Source organism: Pleurodeles waltl, chromosome 4_2 (genome assembly GCF_031143425.1).
Source record: "Pleurodeles waltl isolate 20211129_DDA chromosome 4_2, aPleWal1.hap1.20221129, whole genome shotgun sequence".
In the NCBI taxonomy this organism is placed as follows: domain Eukaryota; kingdom Metazoa; phylum Chordata; class Amphibia; order Caudata; family Salamandridae; genus Pleurodeles; species Pleurodeles waltl.
Window position 1 is genome coordinate 1,017,021,048 of NC_090443.1, and position 17,608 is coordinate 1,017,038,655.

Below are 17,608 nucleotides of genomic sequence, written 5' to 3' on the forward strand. Positions count from 1 at the left end.
TGGTGGGCCTGACCACTGCATCACCTTGTGAATTAGCAATACTTTTCCCCTTGGAAATATATACCGGCTTCAGTGATGTCAGTTATTATGATGTCAGCAGGATTAAGGTCTTGTGCATTATTTCCTAGAATGCAGTGTCAAAGGTGATATGTCCCTTCCTGTGAAGTTGAGTTGTGAGGTCACTTCTGCTACCCCTAGCGTTTTAGCGAATCAACGTTCATGTGCATGGTATTTAAAAGTGGGAAATGTAGACAATTAATTTTACAGTGTACCTACAGTGTCAAACAAAAAACTTATTTTTTCCACGTGACAACCCTAACTGTGCTAAGTAGAAAACAATTAAAATACTGATAGGGTCTCAGGGAATGGACTAGCTAGATAAATTATTAATCAACTCTTTTTAATAGTTATTAAAAATGCAATTCAAAAGAAGTGGGAATATTAAGGAAAAGTATATTTTAGAAAGTTACCCTTTACCTGCCTGAACTGTCAGAAGACTAATTAGCTTAAGCTTCTGCCTGCTAACAGCCAGTGATTAGCCTTAAATAGGTGTGACGTGCCAGCACACAAGGAGGCAAACAGCAGGACCATATGTAGTGCTGCAGTGACGTCCTTTAATTCAGCTAAATGGAGCCTCGCAATAATAAGAGCCACAGGAATTATACAATTTTGCGGCCACGGCTGTTTTTGCATAATTATGGATTTGCCACATATGCCACTTAATCCGTCACCTCCTGCATTATCTGTAGATTTTTAAAGAATATATTTTCTAGCTCAAACGGCTCAAAGTTACTAAAACAAGGCAACACATTTTCACGCACAGTGGAAGGTCCTTCTCAAAGGTTAACCGGTTTTCTTTCAGTTGCTTAATTCTGCAATTGGTTGGAAACACTAGTAGTAATGAGGTGAAATCTTTGCCTAGACTGTAGCACTGTGTGTAAAAATCACAAAATAACAAAGTAATGCACAAAAAATGTGCTTCATTATGCTGCATATTTTGTCTTTTCTTGCTGCACAATGTAGTCAACCTTGTTGCACAATTTTGTGCTTCCCTGCCGCATAATTCCAGTAGCCCTGACTATAATTAGTGCAACACAAAGAGTGGTACCAAGGCCCAGAAGTTTAAGGGGCCCGCTGCAAAAACAATGATGGCCCTGATTTACGAAAAGTGGCACTGCACCTAGTGCACTCAGTGCAGCGCCACTTTTCCTGCGCCCCTTAGCGCCCCCCCAACACCATCATGCGTGCGCCGTATCTATAATACGGCGCACCATGGCGGTAGTTACGGGAACTAGTGTCAAAAATGTGGACGCTAGTTCAGAGCTTTGCAGGATTAGCATCAAAACGTTTGATGCTAATCCTGCAAAGCCCATTGAGGCGTATTGAAAACAATGGCATGCCTCCTTTTAACGCCTGCTTTGGGCAGGAGTTAAAGGTGCCAAAATACTTTGATTTCTTTGCAGCCGTTTTTTGCCCCCCATAGTGGGGTAACGCCCCCTTTGCACACATTATGCCTGGCGCAGCCATAATGTAGCGTAAAGGGTTACAAAGTGGAGCAATGCATGAATTGCGCCACTTTAAAAAATTTGGCGTGGCGATTTTGGCCTTGTTGGGCCACATTAGCATAAAAAAATGACACTAATGTGATGCAAGGAGGCGCTAGGGGCTCTTAAATCAGCCCCTATGTTTTTCATTTACTATCCAAACATGGCCTTGGGATCCCCTATTTCCTGGTTCCATTTGCATCCATTGAACTGTTACATCAGCCCCACAGTGAGAGAATTACTGTCACTGCAGTGCATCAGTGACATCACACTGTGTTCAACCTAAAACGTATAAAATAAAATAAAGTATATGCTAAGACTGGTAGGTTTGGTCAGGGTTTTCTTCCACTCCATGTTTGATATTCGTAGATAAATACCTCTTTCCATTTCTTATTTTGTTTTTCATCACAATTTCTTTCATATGTGTCTTTTCTAAAGGGCCAGGAGCAGAATGGGGGTGTTGATGCAGTGTCTGCCACTAAATACTGCTCAATCAATCAATCAGTCATTCCTAAAGCACGGCTAATAACCTGTAGGGTCTCTAGGCGCTGTTTGTGGGCGTGCTGCCCAATCAGAAGAGCCAGGACTTGAGGTCCTTCCTGAACTGCTTGCGTGATGCTGTTTGCCTGAGCTTCAGATGTAGCGTGTTCCATGTCCAGCCTCTTGCTGTGCTTTTCCAGATCTTGGGAATGGCCACGAGGGCGAGCTGGAAACGGAGTTGTCTGTTGGGTACGTAGAAGGCGAGGTGGTGGTTGAGGTATGCTGGTCCTATGTTGTGCAGTGCCTAGTAGGGGTGGATCAGGAGTTTGTATGTGATGCGCTTGTTGCCTGGGAGCCAGCGTAGGTCTCTGAGGTGGGAGGAGATGTGACTGTGTCGGGGGATGTCCAGGATGAGTCTGGCTGCTGCATTATTGTTTCTGCAGCGACTACAACAATATCACAGGAAGCAAAGCAGTGTAGTTGTTGGTGTCACTCGTTTCTTGATTATTTTATGCTTCAGATTAAAATTAACACCAGTGATCTGTGTAAATGCACTTACAATACAATGTGCGGACTCATGAAAAAGCACTTTCTCATCAGCTGATAAAACACCCAACTCACAGGGACTCAAACCTTCAATCGTCTTATCCGAAGTCAGACTCCTTATCCATTAAGCCATGAAGTACCTAGTGTAGTGCTGTTCACCCCGGCTCAGAGCATCCCTGGCTGCTGACAGCCCACACAGGCGCTGTACTGGAAAGAAAGGGGCTGCAGGCGCTATATATCTCATTGCCCTTACTTCCCTGCGCCTCCTAGAGGACTGAGATGTTACGTGTTGGAGAAACGTCCTTAGTACCTGAAGGTTTGTGTGCCTTCAAAATTTGGCTCCTCCTTGCGGTTTAACAAGATCACAAGTGCAGTTTGGAATCCTCCGCCCACCTGTGTTTACCTGATTTGTCTCTGTTCTTTCACTCTGAGCCTGTATTATTCTCATCCGTTTCTCTCTCAGTCTTTATTCCTCTTTCCAGTCTTGGTGGTTTATTTTCTCTTTGCCTCTGTTTGTATTCCTCTCTCCCTAACTCTCTGTGGAGTCTTTGTTGGGCTGTTTCCTTCCCACTAATGCATGTTACTGTGGGTCTGTGTGTGTTACCACTGCACAGAGCGGTAATCACCAGCCTCACCCCACAAACTGGGATTCATGCAAGAGTTGTTTGTAGCTTGTTCTTCTTTTCTTCATAGTTTGATCAATACTGACAAACACATGTCCAGACCGGTCAGTGAGGGCAGCTCTGGAAGAACCTGATCCCAGATTCTATATAGATGTCTCCCATATGGTCTAGCGGTCAGGATTCCTGTTTTTTACCCAAGCGGCCCGGGTTTGACTCCTGGTATGGGAAGCTCTATTTAATTTACTTTTCCATTTTTAAATGTGAAGGGTTTTCCGTGTGTGCTTATTCCCTCAGCATATTACCCAGAAACCCTGGTGTGTAAACAAACCTAACTGACCACCCCATCACCCCCTCCGTGCACTTGTAAGTTATAAAGTGATGGACACTTGTCCTCTGACCACATATTGATACCAGGGGATCCCTGAGGTTTGTCTTTTAGGGGCCAATCACCATCCAAGCACTGTGTAGCTCCTCCCACAACAATGGTGAAGCGTCACCTTTAGTTGGTTTGTAGTATTTACACACAGGGCACTGTTTTGTGTCCTGTCTGAAACAACATCCCTCTTGTTGGATCTGACACTGATTTCTGTTACAAGTGCAGTGAATCCTTCATTTTGCAGAAAGTGCACAGAGCACAGAATTGTATCATTCCAGGGGCCCTGCTTGGCGCATTGTCAGATACACACCGGAGCCAGGTCCTGAGTTTCTCCTGTTTTTGGAGACAATTGAGGGTCAGAAAGTGAAGAGACTGAGGGCAGAGATGGCCCTTCAGGGACTGATGCAGCGTCACTCACTGGTAATTAGCGCTCATTAAGATTTCTGAAACACAAAGGTGCAGAGTGAAGACTTTATTGCCCAATAATAAGAGCCGAGGTGGGGCATTAACTTGAGCAGCAGTTGGAGGAGGGTGGAAAGGAAAGCAGTGGGTTGGGTCCTCTGGCCGGGGTCATATATGGTTATCTGTTCAGTACAGCGCCTGCAGCCCCTCAGTGCAGCGCCTGCAGCCCCTCAGTGCAGCGCCTGCAGCCCCTCAGTGCAGCACTTACAGTCCCTCACTGCAGCGCCTTCAGCCCCTTAGTGCAGCACCTGCAGCTCCTCACTGCAGCGCCTCCACCCTTCAGTGTAGCGCCTGTAGCCCCTCAGTGCAGCGACTGCAGCTCCTCAGTGCAGCGCCTGCTGAGATCAGAAGCACTTGCTGCAGGTGATGCCGGTGAGGGCCTCAAGTTAATACAGCGCTGAAGCGAGAGACGCTCTGTGCAGTGCATTAGTGAGGGACAAAGTGCAGTGCTGGATGAGGGGTACAGTGAGTGCTTTAGTGCAGCCCTGCCAAGTGTCACGCATATCGCGTTTCCGGTCATTTTCCCGCATTACTACAATGCTTGAGATTGTCACACAAGTCTTGAAGTGGGGTGAAACCTTGTTCCAGTTTCACACTTTGCTAGGTAAGCTCCAAGTAGTGTTTATCTAAGGCCACAAGGTGGCGCTGGTGTACAACGGGAGGTACAGGATTGTGCGGCACACATGTGGCAGCCTTTGTAAAAGAGGGTTTGTGTGACTTTGTTTCAATCAGCGACCCCTCTGCAGCATCCTCTCCTTTAAAGGTAAAGGCACTGTGAGGTGTGCGCCCTGATTGTAGGTTTCATAACCATTTATTCTCTGGAGCTGCTAAAGAAGTCCAACCACGAAGGGACTCGAACTCTCAATCTTGGGATCAGAAGTCAGACGCTTTATCCATTAGGCCACGCGGTAATCAGTGATGAATGTCCATCCAGGGGTAATTCCTGTCACTCCCAAACTCAGAGTGGCCTCGGCTGCTGGTGGGATAGGTTGGGGGGCACGGAGGGGTCCACCAAGCTTCTATCCCAGCCCCTCATCACTCCTCTTAATCCCCCCTCAGTCTCATGCTCTGCTGCGGAAGGAATCACTTGTGTCTGTAAAGCGCCTCGAGCTGCACCTCACTCCTGTGGTATTAGGGGGCTGTCACATGACACAACCACAACAATGTGGGAGGAGTCACCTCATCTGGACACAGCAGCCCCTGGGGTCTCCCCCACCCCCTCTGCGTCTTCACTGTTTGTTGTCTCACTCTGGGTCTCTTTACCTCCAGTTTATTGTAGTATTTTTACCCCTCAGTCCCTCGCTGTCTGACTGTCTCACTGTGGGTATCTTTACCTCCAGTTTACTGGAGTATTTTTACCCCTCTCTTCTCAGTCACTCGCTGTCTGATTGTCTCACTGTTTGAAGTTATTTTTGCTCCTTGTTTCCTTCTTCATTAGTGTAGGTATCTGGTGCAGTCTCCCAGCTGTGGTGCATGCTCCCTGGTGCAGTCTCCCAGCTGTGGTGCATGGTCCCTGGTGCAGTCTCCCAGCTGTGGTGCATGCTCCCTGGTGCAGTCTCCCAGCTGTGGTGCATGGTCCCTGGTGCAGTCTCCCAGCTGTGGTGCATGCTCCCTGGTGCAGTCTCCCAGCTGTGGTGCATAGTCCCTGGTGCGGTCTCCCAGCTGTGGTGCATGGTCCCTGGTGCACTGGTGCGGTCTCCCAGCTGTGGTGCATGGTCCCTGGTGCAGTCTCCCAGCTGTGGTGCATGGTCCCTGGTGCAGTCTCTCAGCTGTGGTGCATGCTTCCTGGTGCACTGGAGCAGTATCCCAGCTGTGGTGCATGGTCCCTGGTGCACTGGTGCAGTCTCTCAGCTGTGGTGCATGGTCCCTGGTGCAGTCTCCCAGCTTTGGTGCATGCTCACTGGTGCAGTCTCCCAGCTGTGGTGCATGCTCCCTGGTGCAGTCTTCCAGCTGTGGTGCACTGCCCCTGGTGCAGTCTCCCAGCTGTGGTGCATGGTCCCTGGTGCAGTCTCCCAGCTGTGGTGTATGGTCTCTGGTGCACTGGTGCAGTCTCTCAGCTGTGGTGCACGCTCACTGGTGCAGTCTCCCAGCTGTGGTGCATGCTCACTGGTGCAGTCTCCCAGCTGTGGTGCATGGTCCCTGGTGATGTCTCCCAGCTGTGGTGCATGGTCCCTGGTGCACTGGTGCAGTCTCCCAGCTGTGGTGCATGCTCCCTGGCACACTCTCCCAGCTGTGGTGCATGCTTCCTGGTGCACTGGTGCAGTCTCCCAGCTGTGGTGCATGCTCACTGGTGCAGTCTCCCAGCTGTGGTGCATGCTCACTGGTGCAGTCTCCCAGCTGTGGTGCATGGTCCCTGGTGCAGTCTCCCAGCTGTGGTGCATGGTCCCTAGGTGCAGTCTCCCAGCTGTGGTGCATGCTCCCTGGTGCAGAAAGGTGGGAAGATCCGTGCGGGGAGGAATCCTGCCTTGGGTTCATGCTTTACTATGTGTTTGTGCACATATTGGGGTCATGGTTCTTTGGTGTTTTTGTCTCTCACACAGATACCATCTTCAGCAGCACTCACTACACACAGGTTGGTTCTCAGAGATATTGTGCAGCTCGCGCTCAGGAATACACGCTCCCATATGGTCTAGCGGTTAGGATTCCTGGTTTTCACCCAGGCGGCCCGGGTTCGACTCCCGGTATGGGAAGGTGTCTTTTTTTTCTCATGTATTTGGTTTTTCCTGTGTTTTTTGTTCTATACATTTGTGATAATTATTCATTTTTTGCGATCCTACTTTCTGTCACATCGTGAGGGATTAAAGCCGGACGATGTCCCCTAAGTGTCCATAACATTTTGCTGATACAAAGACGGTGATAAAATCCTCACTGAGATGAGTTTCATTTTAAAGGAACCTTCGCACGTGACCCCGCTGCTGCCACGAGGCTGTGATTTGGGGGGGCCGCCCCAGTTTGTCACAAAACCTATAACTTTCACTCTCTGTGCGAAACGGCTATGCTCAACGTTTTCTTTTCTTTATATTTCCAAAGGTTGATAAAATAAGTGTTTTAAAACCCCTTGCTTGATGTTTGTGGATAGGAGCGCGGTTTGTGCCTTTTACGCTGGTTTACACATACAGTCTCTCATCCTTGAGTGAGTAAATCGTCCATCACTATGTAGGGTGCGCATTTTATCCGGCTTTATTTCCCAGGATTTCTCAATTACATTACATCAGACAGAGTCAATGTCTGAACTGAGAAAATGTGTTTGTCAAAGAGAGAGACATCTTTGTGTAAAAATTTGTCTTTTGCAGCTTTAGATTCTGGGCCTAGTTATCATCGTGTCACGCGGAGCCGCCAGTCACCTTGCTGTGCTGCGTGATGGGGAAGGGCGCGAATGCGCCGTTCTTAATATTGGAGGCGCATTTCTGGCTTTTCCCAGCGCACAATGTGCTGCCGAGCGCCAGGTGCCTGCGCTGTAAGCAGGATTGTTTTTGTGCAGGAAGGGACACCGTACTGGGCAAAACAGTCATCTGAGGCATTTCCTCTTTCCGCGTGTGCTGCAGAAATACACGCCTCACCTGCGGCCTACGTGTCGCTTAATGAAAAAAGTGCTTTTTTCAGCAGTTGATAAAACACCCAATCACAAAAGGACTCAAACCCTCAACTTTCCGATCCACAGTCAGACTCCTTGTCCAGTAGGTCAGGTGGGCACCATTTGGCAGGTGCTGCAGTGCTGTTCACCCCGGCTCAGAGCATCCCTGGCCACTGCTGACAGCCCACGCAAGCGCTGTACTAGAAAGAAAAGGGCTGCAGGCGCTATATGCCCTCATTGCCTCCCCACACAATCCCTTACTTTCCCACGCCTCCTAGAGGACTGAGAGGTTAAGGTTTGGAAAAATGTCCTTAGTACCTGAAGGTTTGTGACCTTTCAAAATTGGGCTCCTCGTTGCATTTGAACAAATCACACGTGCAGTTTGGCGTCCTCCACATACCTCTGTTTACCTGTGTTGTCTCTATTCTTTCATACTGAGCCTGTATTACTCTCATCCTTTTCTCTGTCGGTCTTTATTCTTCTTTTCAGTCTCAGTGGTTTATTTTCTTTTTGCCTCTTGTATTTCTTTCTCCCTAACTCTCTGTTGTATCTTTTTTGGGATGTTTCCTTCCCACTAATGCATGTTACTGATGCTTCTGTGTGTTTTACCACTGCACAGACATGGCTAGCCCCCCATTTTTTGCCTGGTATGTAATTCTTTCCTACTGACCCTGTATTATTCTCATTCTTTTCTCTGTCAGTCTTTATTCTTCTTTTCAGTCTCGGTGGTTTATATTCTCTTTGTCCCTTTTTGTATTTCTCTCTCCCTAACTCTCTGTTGTATCTTTTTTGGGCTGTTTCCTTCCCACTCATGCATGTTACTGATGCTTCTGTGTGTTTTACCACTGCACAGACATGGCTAGACCCCATTTTTTGCCTGGTATGTGATGTAGCCAAAAGGTTGTTAGTGCCCAGAGCCCCTGCTAACCAGGTTCCCTGGGTCAGATCTCTTTCCCTGAGCTGTTGTGAGGCATTGGCACAACTGGCAACACCTTTAGCTGCCACTATAAGTCCCTAATAAATGCTACTTAGGTACCCAGGGCATGTGGTACTAAGGGTAGGCCCCTGAGGGCAGCAGCAGTCGTTGAGCCACCCTCTAGGGCCAGGCATCCAGATCTACCCATCTCTATCATTGTAGGCTGAGTGCTTTGACGCAAACCTAAAACAAAAACTCGACATGGCACACTGCCTGTGTGCCCTGTCCAATATACACTGCATACGCTATAGGTAAGACACCCCTTTGGCAGGCCTTCCAGCCCTAAGGCAGGGTGCACTATGATGTATGTGAGGGCATAGCTGCATGAGCGATATGCCCCCACTGTGTCCTTTCCAAACCTGGGACACAGTGAGTGAACGGAGCAGCCATTTTAAATGCATGTGCTGGACACTGGTCAATATGAGTTTCACAGCTACATGATGGTCACTCTGAACCCTGGGTTGTTTGATATCAAACAATGCAGAATGATAAATCCAAACTGGTGCCAGTATTGGATTTATTACCCAGATGTACCAAGTGGTAACCTTAGAGGTGCCCCCTGTAAAAGCTAACTACCCTGGCATGGTTGCTGGCCGGTCCTATCCAGCCTGCCACCTCCAGACTCAAATCTTCATCCCTGGGGTGAGAGATCCTTCTCTCTGGGATTCAGAACAGAGCCCTTCCTGGGTGGAGATGCTAAAACCCTCTCCCTCAGGAATGTACACTGCTGGCGAGCTACAAAGGACTTACCACCTTTGAAACTTGACCTCCAGGCCTGCTGCAAGCAGCAGATGGCTGCCCCTTTTGCAAACTCCCACTTTTGGCAGCAGCAATGGTGGAAAATCAAACAAAGGACAGGAGGAGCGGCCCTACCTAGCATCCAATCACCCCTAAGGTGTTGCATGGGAGGTGGACTCTCTATTTCATTTTCCTCCATCTTGCATGGAAGGAAAATAGCCAATCAGGTGTATGGAAGTGACCTCTGCCCACAGGAAGTGGTCACTTAGTGGGTGTAGCCACCCAAAGGTAGGTGACCCACTGGTCACTGCCGGGTTCTCCCTAACACGCCCACTAAATACAGTATTTAGTGAGCATCCCTAGACCAAGAAATCATACTCTAAGGACTCAAGAAGACCAGCAACAAAGAAGACTCAAGGCATGAGAACTGAAGACCTGCTGCACAAAGAAAAGGCACCAAACCCTGCCTGCTGCACCCAGGACTTGACAATCACTGCTGAGTGGTTGCGTGGACACAGAACGGACTCTAAAAACACCCAGAGGACCTCCACTCTTCAAAACTCACCAACGATCTCCCTTCAGAGTTAAGGCATCACTCTGCAACCTCAAGAAACCACCAAGCCAGTGAGGTTCACTTCACTGACTAGCTACTGACCGTGGAACCAGATGCCACAGCCAGACCAAACTTCACACCATGGACGGCGAAGACACACCCTGCCACTGTGCTAAGTATGGTGGTACTGCGCACTCCAGCGGACAAGCCATACCATTACCCGGGGTAATGGTCATTTCACATCGGACACCTAGAAAGACAGTCCACTCTGGACTGTAAAAGGACCAGGAGGAAGCCCCAGTCGATGGACTTCGGAAACCACCAGGACCTCCCACCAGAGTGTCCCTGCTGACCTGTAAGCGGCCCTCAAACTAAACTGCCTCCTGCTTTTGAGGGCATCTTTGCTCACAGCTCCAGGCTCACTGATTCGCTCTGCACCTGGCCTCTCTGTGCCCTGCATCAAAGTTCTAGCTGTGCTCTAAGGGTCCCCCACCCCTTGCAACCTCAACACTCCAAGGGGACCCCCAGGAGTCAACTTTAAACTTACCTGTGCAGGTCTTTTCCAAGTGGTACCCAGCAGTGCCCAGCACCAGCTCCAGAGACCTTTTCCTGCTGCTCCTACCGGAACCACGAGTCGCCTGAACTTCTCCAGCTGGCACAGTGTGCCCACTGATGGCCTCGACCAACCTGCAAAAGAAGAACTCTGTAAACCTACTGTCTGATTTTATATGCATTTTAAAGGTTATCCTCCTTTGATTCCTATGGTGCGGAATTCATCACAAAAAAACTATTTTTTATTAAAACTTAAAAAATGCATTACTTAAAAAGTACTTACCCGATTGTGGTGATCTTGGTCATAAAAATTGTATGTAATTCTGAAAGTATTTCTTTTAATTGGTCTTGAGTTATTCTTTTGAGTGTGTCTTGCGTTATTGATACTGTGAGTACAACAAATGCTTTGCACTTCTCCAAGATTAGCGTAACTGCTCGACAAAGCTACCTTAAAAATGAGAGCATTAGGTGGTCTAGTTTTTAGCTCTGTGAACCAATGTGTGGTTTCCTGGATCCTCTGCACAGGGTGCCTAGCTTTGCACACTACATAGAGGGCCGGCCTCCTACAGGCGCAATCACCATCCAAGCACTGTGTAGCTCCCTCAACAACAATGGTGAACAGTGAGAGCCACTGCATGCAGTGCTTTAGTGACGTGCACAGTGCAGTGCTTTAGTGAGGGACATAGCGTAGTGATTTAGTGAGAGACACAGTGCAGTGCTTTAGTGAGAGACGTGTGCAGTGCTTTAGTGAGGGACATTGTGCAGTGCTTTAGTGAGAGACATGTGCAGCACTTTAGTGAGGGACTGTGCAGTGCTTTAGTGAGGTACATTGTGCAGTGCTTTAGTGAGGGACTGTGCAGTGCTTTAGTGAGGTACATTGTGCAGTGCTTTAGTGAGGGACCGTGTGCAGCCCTTTATTAAGGATACAGTGCAGTGCTTTAGGGTGGGACGCTGTGCAGTGCTTTATTGCGGGACACAGTATAGTGCTTTACAGAGGGACATGTGGAGTGCTTTAGTGAGGGAGACTGCAGTGCTTTACTGGGGGATGCTGTGCAGTGCTTTAGTGAGTGACACCATGCAGTGCTTTGGTGAGTGACACTGCTGTACTGTAGTGAGCGACACAGTGCAGTGCTTTATTGAGCTGCACTGTGCAGCACCTTAGTGAGGGACCGTGAGCAGCACTTTATTGAGGGATACAGTGCAGTGCTTTATTGAGCTGCACTGTGCAGTGCTTTAAAACAAAGTCACAATGTGGAATTTTGCAGCAAGTTTGTGCATTGGAACCTGTGGCAGGATTTCTAAGGGAAGTTTTGTGCTCATTTCTTGGAATCACCAAGTCCTCAGCAGCATCTTGACTACTATAAAACAAAGAGGTTGAAATGTGCGTCATGACTGTAGGTTTCATAAAGATTTATTCTCTGATGTGCTGTTCACTCGTCCCAACTCTGACATGTTTCTGGAGGCCAGAACACAGCTTGGATTAAAGACAGTGAATTGTGCTCATTTTTACAGAAACTGCCTCAGAGCAGCTCTCTCGCCCAGCCTCGGTAAACCAATGTAACAAGCGCCTCGACAGTCTGACGAGGCACTTCATCCGGGTACAGACTCCCTTATCAAGGTTCTGTTTTTTATTTTTAAACGCAATAGTGTCTGTTTTGACGCCCAACTTCCTGTGAATATGCATCACCGAGAGGTTCTAGTCACATTACTGCTCCAATATAGATTTGTATCTAATTTTATGGAGGAAGATGGAGGACCTTCCTGGGTGGGGTAGCATGAATTGTATGTGCCACACGCCACCAATGGGTGCTCAGTTGGGAGAGCGTTAGACTGAAGATCTAAAGGTCCCTGGTTCGATCCCGGCAAAGGTTTTGTGGTTTTCTGTCTTTCCAGCTCATCTAGTGCGGGGCAGAAAATAAAATGGATGAAGATATATAGAACTGGGGTGCACTCAGGCGGAAGTGACTGACCCCCACCCCCCAAGCAGAATTAAGCCACAGAAAGAAAGGAGGGTGCGCTGAGCCCACTACATGTAAGACTTTCTCGTACCCCAGGGTTTAAAGGCTTGGATGTCAAATGGGACATAGTAAATTAAGCGCTGACAAAGCCAATAGGCTTGGCTTCGTTATAATGCTCTTCAAACACCGTGTACTTTTTCTGTTTTGCCGCATAATCTTTGCTGCCTTTATTGAGTGATGGCTGCCGTGTGATTTGTCTCTTCAGTACACGCCGGTGCCACAGTCTTTTTTGCCTCTTTCCCGGACAGTTTAAGGATTTTGGGGGGCCCTGGGCCAAACGTATTCTGGGGGCCCCTTTCGGAACAGCGTTGAATTCTTGGCCCAGTTTCATCTCTTCATGCTCTCCTTGGCCAGGTCGCAGACAGGCCCATTCCTCCAACTTCAATGTGTGTTTAAATCTAATATTCAGGGACAGTGACGTGTTTTCAATATTGTAACACAGCAGCTGCTCACTACTGTTGCTGCAAAGCATCTCTGGACACCCTCCCGTTTCTGTATGAGAGGTCCTGTTTGGTCTCAAAGAAACTTTTTTATGGATGTTGCAGGAAGTATAAACACATTTCTCAGCAAAATATTTGCAATTGACTCTCACACATCACCCACATTAAAACTAAATTAAAGGGAAACAGTATTTAAAGCAATGTGATTAAGAATTCTTCAAGGTCATCAGGGTAAGCCTCTCTGCAGAAGAGCTGGCTGTATCAGGGGGGCCCTGGAAGGCTGGGGCCCTGGACCAGCGCCCACTTTGCCCGCCCTGTCTCTGCCTTGGCCAGGAGTTCCCTCACTACCACTCTCCAGCAGCGCCCCTCATCTCTCCTTATCTCTCCCCCACACACATTTCATTTTTGTAAAGCGCTACTCATAGTTCACTCACACTCAGTCGTGTGATCTGCATGTGCACGTTCTTTGCAACAGGCACGTTAACCCGCTGCGCTACTCTATGATGAGTCAAAACTGACACAAGACAAAATTCTCTTTCTCACCAACATGAACATTAACCATCAAAGTTATCTTGGCGTTTTTATTGTTGCCTGAAAATTGTCCATGGTCGAGGAAGTTCTCATACTTTTAATCACAGCGCCCCTGCCTTTCCCCAGAATCAGCACCAGGTGCAGCTGCACCGGTCGCACCGCCCTAAGCCGGTCCTGCTTCCACACCTCATCCTCCAGGGGCCCTGGAGTCAGTCCAGCCTTGATTGAAGGAGCCGCCCACATACATGATGCGTACAAGTAACCTCTCCAGTGACCCCTCGTGGCACATGGGATACAGCACACGGAGAGAAGCTCAGGACAGCTCGAGGTGAAGCGCCTTCCGCAGAGTTTACTTTTCATTACCTCGGTTTTTGTTCATTTTCCGTCTTGTACTTTACAAAAGTATCTTTAAAACGTCCATTCCCTGCCCGCTGCGTTACCCGGACAGAGCATACATGCAGCACTCCTGGTTTAGGCAGGAGTCTCCGTGCTTTATAGCGCCTCGCTCTAGTAACCTCAAGCACTATCACATGAGACAACAAAATGGCACATTTCTGTCTGTGACCTCCTCGGGTCCCTTAAATTGTGGACTCGGCCTTTATGGGAACATTAGTGAAAGCGCCTGCTTGCGAGACCCGGTTATAAACATATATGTCAACACCTGTGACACCGAGGAACTCATGTGAAGGCAGAATACAGGTGACGTCAAGAGGAGGCTGACATTGTACGAGGGAGTAAAACCTTTTAAAGTACATCATGAGTCTCACAGATAGACAGTTTTACCACTGTCCCAACTTCACTATTCACTCACACAGGCACTACACACTCATACACGCACTCCACACTCACACAGGCACTATTCACTCACACAGGCACGCCACACTCACACAGGCACTCCTCACTCACACAGGCGCTATTCCCTCACACAGGCACTATTCTCTCACACAGGCACTCTTCACTCACACACGACCTATTCACTCATACAGGCACTCTTCATTCACAGGCACTATTCTCTCACACAGGCACTCTTCACTCACACACGACCTATTCACTCACACAGGCACTCTTCATTCACAGGCACTATTCACTCACACAGGCACTCTTCACTCACACATGCACTATTCACTCACACAGGCACTATTCCCTCACACAGGTATTATTCACTCACAGGCACTATCCACTCACACATGCACTATTCACTCACACAGGCACACCTCCCAGCCTGCACAGGGCAGCAGAGGTCAGTGTTGTGATCAGTGTTGTGAACGTGTCGCCATTGATGCCGCGTCGGTCACTAAACTCCGCCGCCAGCATCAGCATCACAGGGAGCAAAGCGGAGCAGGTGGGGTCCCTCGTATCTTCAGTATTTTATGCTTCAGATTAAAATTATCACCAGTGATCTGTGTAAATGCTCTTACAGTAGAATGTGCGGCCTGTTTGTGCTTTTCATAAAAAGGCCATTTTCCGCAGGTGTAAACCTACACTCACAACCGACCACGAAGGGACTCGAACCCTCAATCTTCTGATCCGAAGTCAGACGCCTTATCCATTAGGCCACGCGGTCACGATAAGGACGATGCTGTGAGCTCTTCACACCGGCTCAGAGCATCCCCGGCTCTGGATCACTCAGGCGCTATACTAGAAAGCAAGGGTGCACAGGCGCTATATGTCCTCACTGCCGCTCCATAACACCGCTCACCGTCCCGCGCCTCCTAGAGCATTGAGAGATCAAGTTGTGGAAACAAAAGTCTTTAATATGTGAAGGTTTGCGTCCTTTCAAAGTTGGGCTCCTCGTCGCGTGTGAACAAGATCACAAGTGCGGGTTGAAGCCTCCGCCACCTCTGTTTACCCGCTTTGTCTCTATTCTTTCACCCTGAGCCTGTATTATTCTCATCCTTTTCTCTGTCAGTCTTTATTCCTCTTTCCAGTCTCGGTGGTTTATTTTCTCTTTGCCTCTGTTTGTATTCCTCTCTCCCTAACTCTCTGTGGAGTCTTTGTTGGGCCGTTTCCTTCCCACTAATGCATGTTACTGTGGGTCTCTGTGTTACCGCTGCCCAGAGCGGTAATCACCAGCCTCACCCCACAAACCGGGATTCATGCAAGAGTGGAGTAATTTATTTCTTGTTCTTCTCTTTTTCTAGAGACTCGTTGTGCTCTCAACACTGGAACAAACAATGACTGACCATGTGGTCACCGTCCACTCTCAAATGTACTAAACCCAGGGAGTGACCAGCTGTCTCCATGTGTTCTAGTGGTTAAGATTCCTGCTTTTCATCCAGCGGTTCCAGGTCAGTTCCCACAACCTCTCTGTTCTCAAACCCAAAGGGTTACAGAGATCCCACTTCATCTTATTTCCACTCCGTTCACCCCGTGTGTGCTTATTACCTTCAGCATATTACCCAGAAACCACCGCGCGTAAACAAACCCAACTGACCCCCCTGCACTTGTAAGTTATAAAGTGACGGACACTTGTCCTCTGACCACATATTGATACCAGGGGGTCCCTGAGGTTTGTCTTTTATGGTCCAATCACCATCCAAACACTGTGTAGCTCCGCCCACAACAATGGTGAAACGTCACCTTTAGTTGGTTTGTGGTATTTACACACAGGGCAGTGTTTTGTGTCCTGTCTGAAACAACATCCCTCTTGTTGGATCTGACACTGATTTCTGTGGCAAGTGCAGTGAATCCCTCATTTTGCAGACAGAGCACAGAGCACAGAATTGTATCATTCCAGGGCCCTGCTTGGTGCGTTGTCAGATACACACCAGAGCCAGGTCCTGAGTTTCTCCTGTTTTTGGAGACAATTGAGGGTCAGAAAGTGAAGAGACTGAGGGCAGAGATGGCCCTTCAGGGACTGATGCAGCGTCACTCACTGGTAATTAGCGCTCATTAAGATTTCTGAAACACAAAGGCGCAGAGTGAAGACTTTATTGCCCCAATAATAAGAGCCGAGGTGGGGCATTCACTTGAGCAGCAGTTGGAGGAGGGTGGAAAGAAAAGCAGTGGGTTGGGTCCTCTGCCCGGGGTCATATATAGTTATCTGTTCAGTGCAGCGCCTGCAGCCCCTCGGTGCAGCGCCTGCAGCCCCTCAGTGCACCACCCTGCAGCCCCTCAGAGCAGCGTCTGCAGCCCCTCAGTGCAGCGCATGCAGCCCCTCAGTGCAGCACTTACAGCCCCTCAATGCAGTGCCTGCAGCCCCTCAGTGCAGCGCCTAGAACACCTCAGTGCAGCGCCTGCAGCCCCTCAGTGCAGCGCCTGTAGCCCCTCAGTGCAGTGCCCTGTAACCCCTCAGTGCAGCGCCTGCAGCCCCTCAGTGCAGTGCCTGCAGCCCCTCAGAGCAGCGCCTGGAACCCCCGTTGTACAGCGCCTGCAGCCCCTCAGTGCAGCACCTGCACCCCTCAATGCAGTGCCTGCAACCCCTGGGTGCAGCGGCTGCAGCCCCTCAGTGCAGAGCCTGCAGCCCCTCAGTGCAGCGTTTACAGCCCCTCAGTGCAGCGCTTACAGCCCCTCAGTGAAGCACCTGCAGCCTCTCAGTGCAGCGCCTGCACCCCTCAGTGCAGCGCCCTGTAGCCCCTCCATGCAGTGCCTGCACCCCTCAGTGCAGTACCTGCAACCCCTTGGTGCAGCGGCTGCAGCCCCTCAGTGTAGCGCCCTGTAGCACCTCAGTGCGGCACCTGCAGCCTCTCAGTGCAGCGCCATCACCCCTCAGTGCAGCGCCATCACCCTCAGTGCAGCACATGCAGCCTCAGTGCAGCACCTGCAGCCACTCAGTGCAGCACCTGCAGCCCCTCAGAGCAGCAGCTGCAGCCCCTCAGTGCAGCGGCTGCAGCCACTCAGTGTAGCGTCTGCAGCCCCTCAGTACAGCGCCTGCAGCCCTCAATGCACCGTCTGCAGCCCCTCAGTGCAGTGCCTGCAGCATCTCAGTGCAGCGTCTGCAGCATCTCAGTGCAGCGTCTGCAGCCCCTCACTGCAGCAGCTGCAGACACTCAGTGCAGTGCCTGCAGCCTCACAGTGCAGTGCCTGCACCCGTCAGTGCAGCACCTGCTGGGAACAGGTGCACCACGAGCTGCAGGTGATGCCTGTGGGGGCCTCCAGGTGTCCTCTGTGCAGAGCTGCAGTGTCTTCCCTACAGCGCTGCAGTGACAGTCACTGCATGTAGTGCTTTAGTGAGGGACACATTGCTTTGCTTCAG

General features: G+C 49.5%; 2 non-coding genes across 2 annotated transcripts; one reads left to right on the plus strand and one right to left on the minus strand.

Annotated features, from left to right (window-relative positions):
• Positions 1-6,649: 6,649 nt before the first annotated feature.
• On the plus strand, positions 6,650-6,721 carry TRNAE-UUC (transfer RNA glutamic acid (anticodon UUC)). Its single transcript has one exon. It is a non-coding gene; the product is annotated as a tRNA-Glu (tRNA).
• Positions 6,722-14,904: 8,183 nt separating this feature from the next.
• Positions 14,905-14,977, minus strand: TRNAR-UCG (transfer RNA arginine (anticodon UCG)). Its single transcript has one exon. It is a non-coding gene; the product is annotated as a tRNA-Arg (tRNA).
• Positions 14,978-17,608: the final 2,631 nt, after the last annotated feature.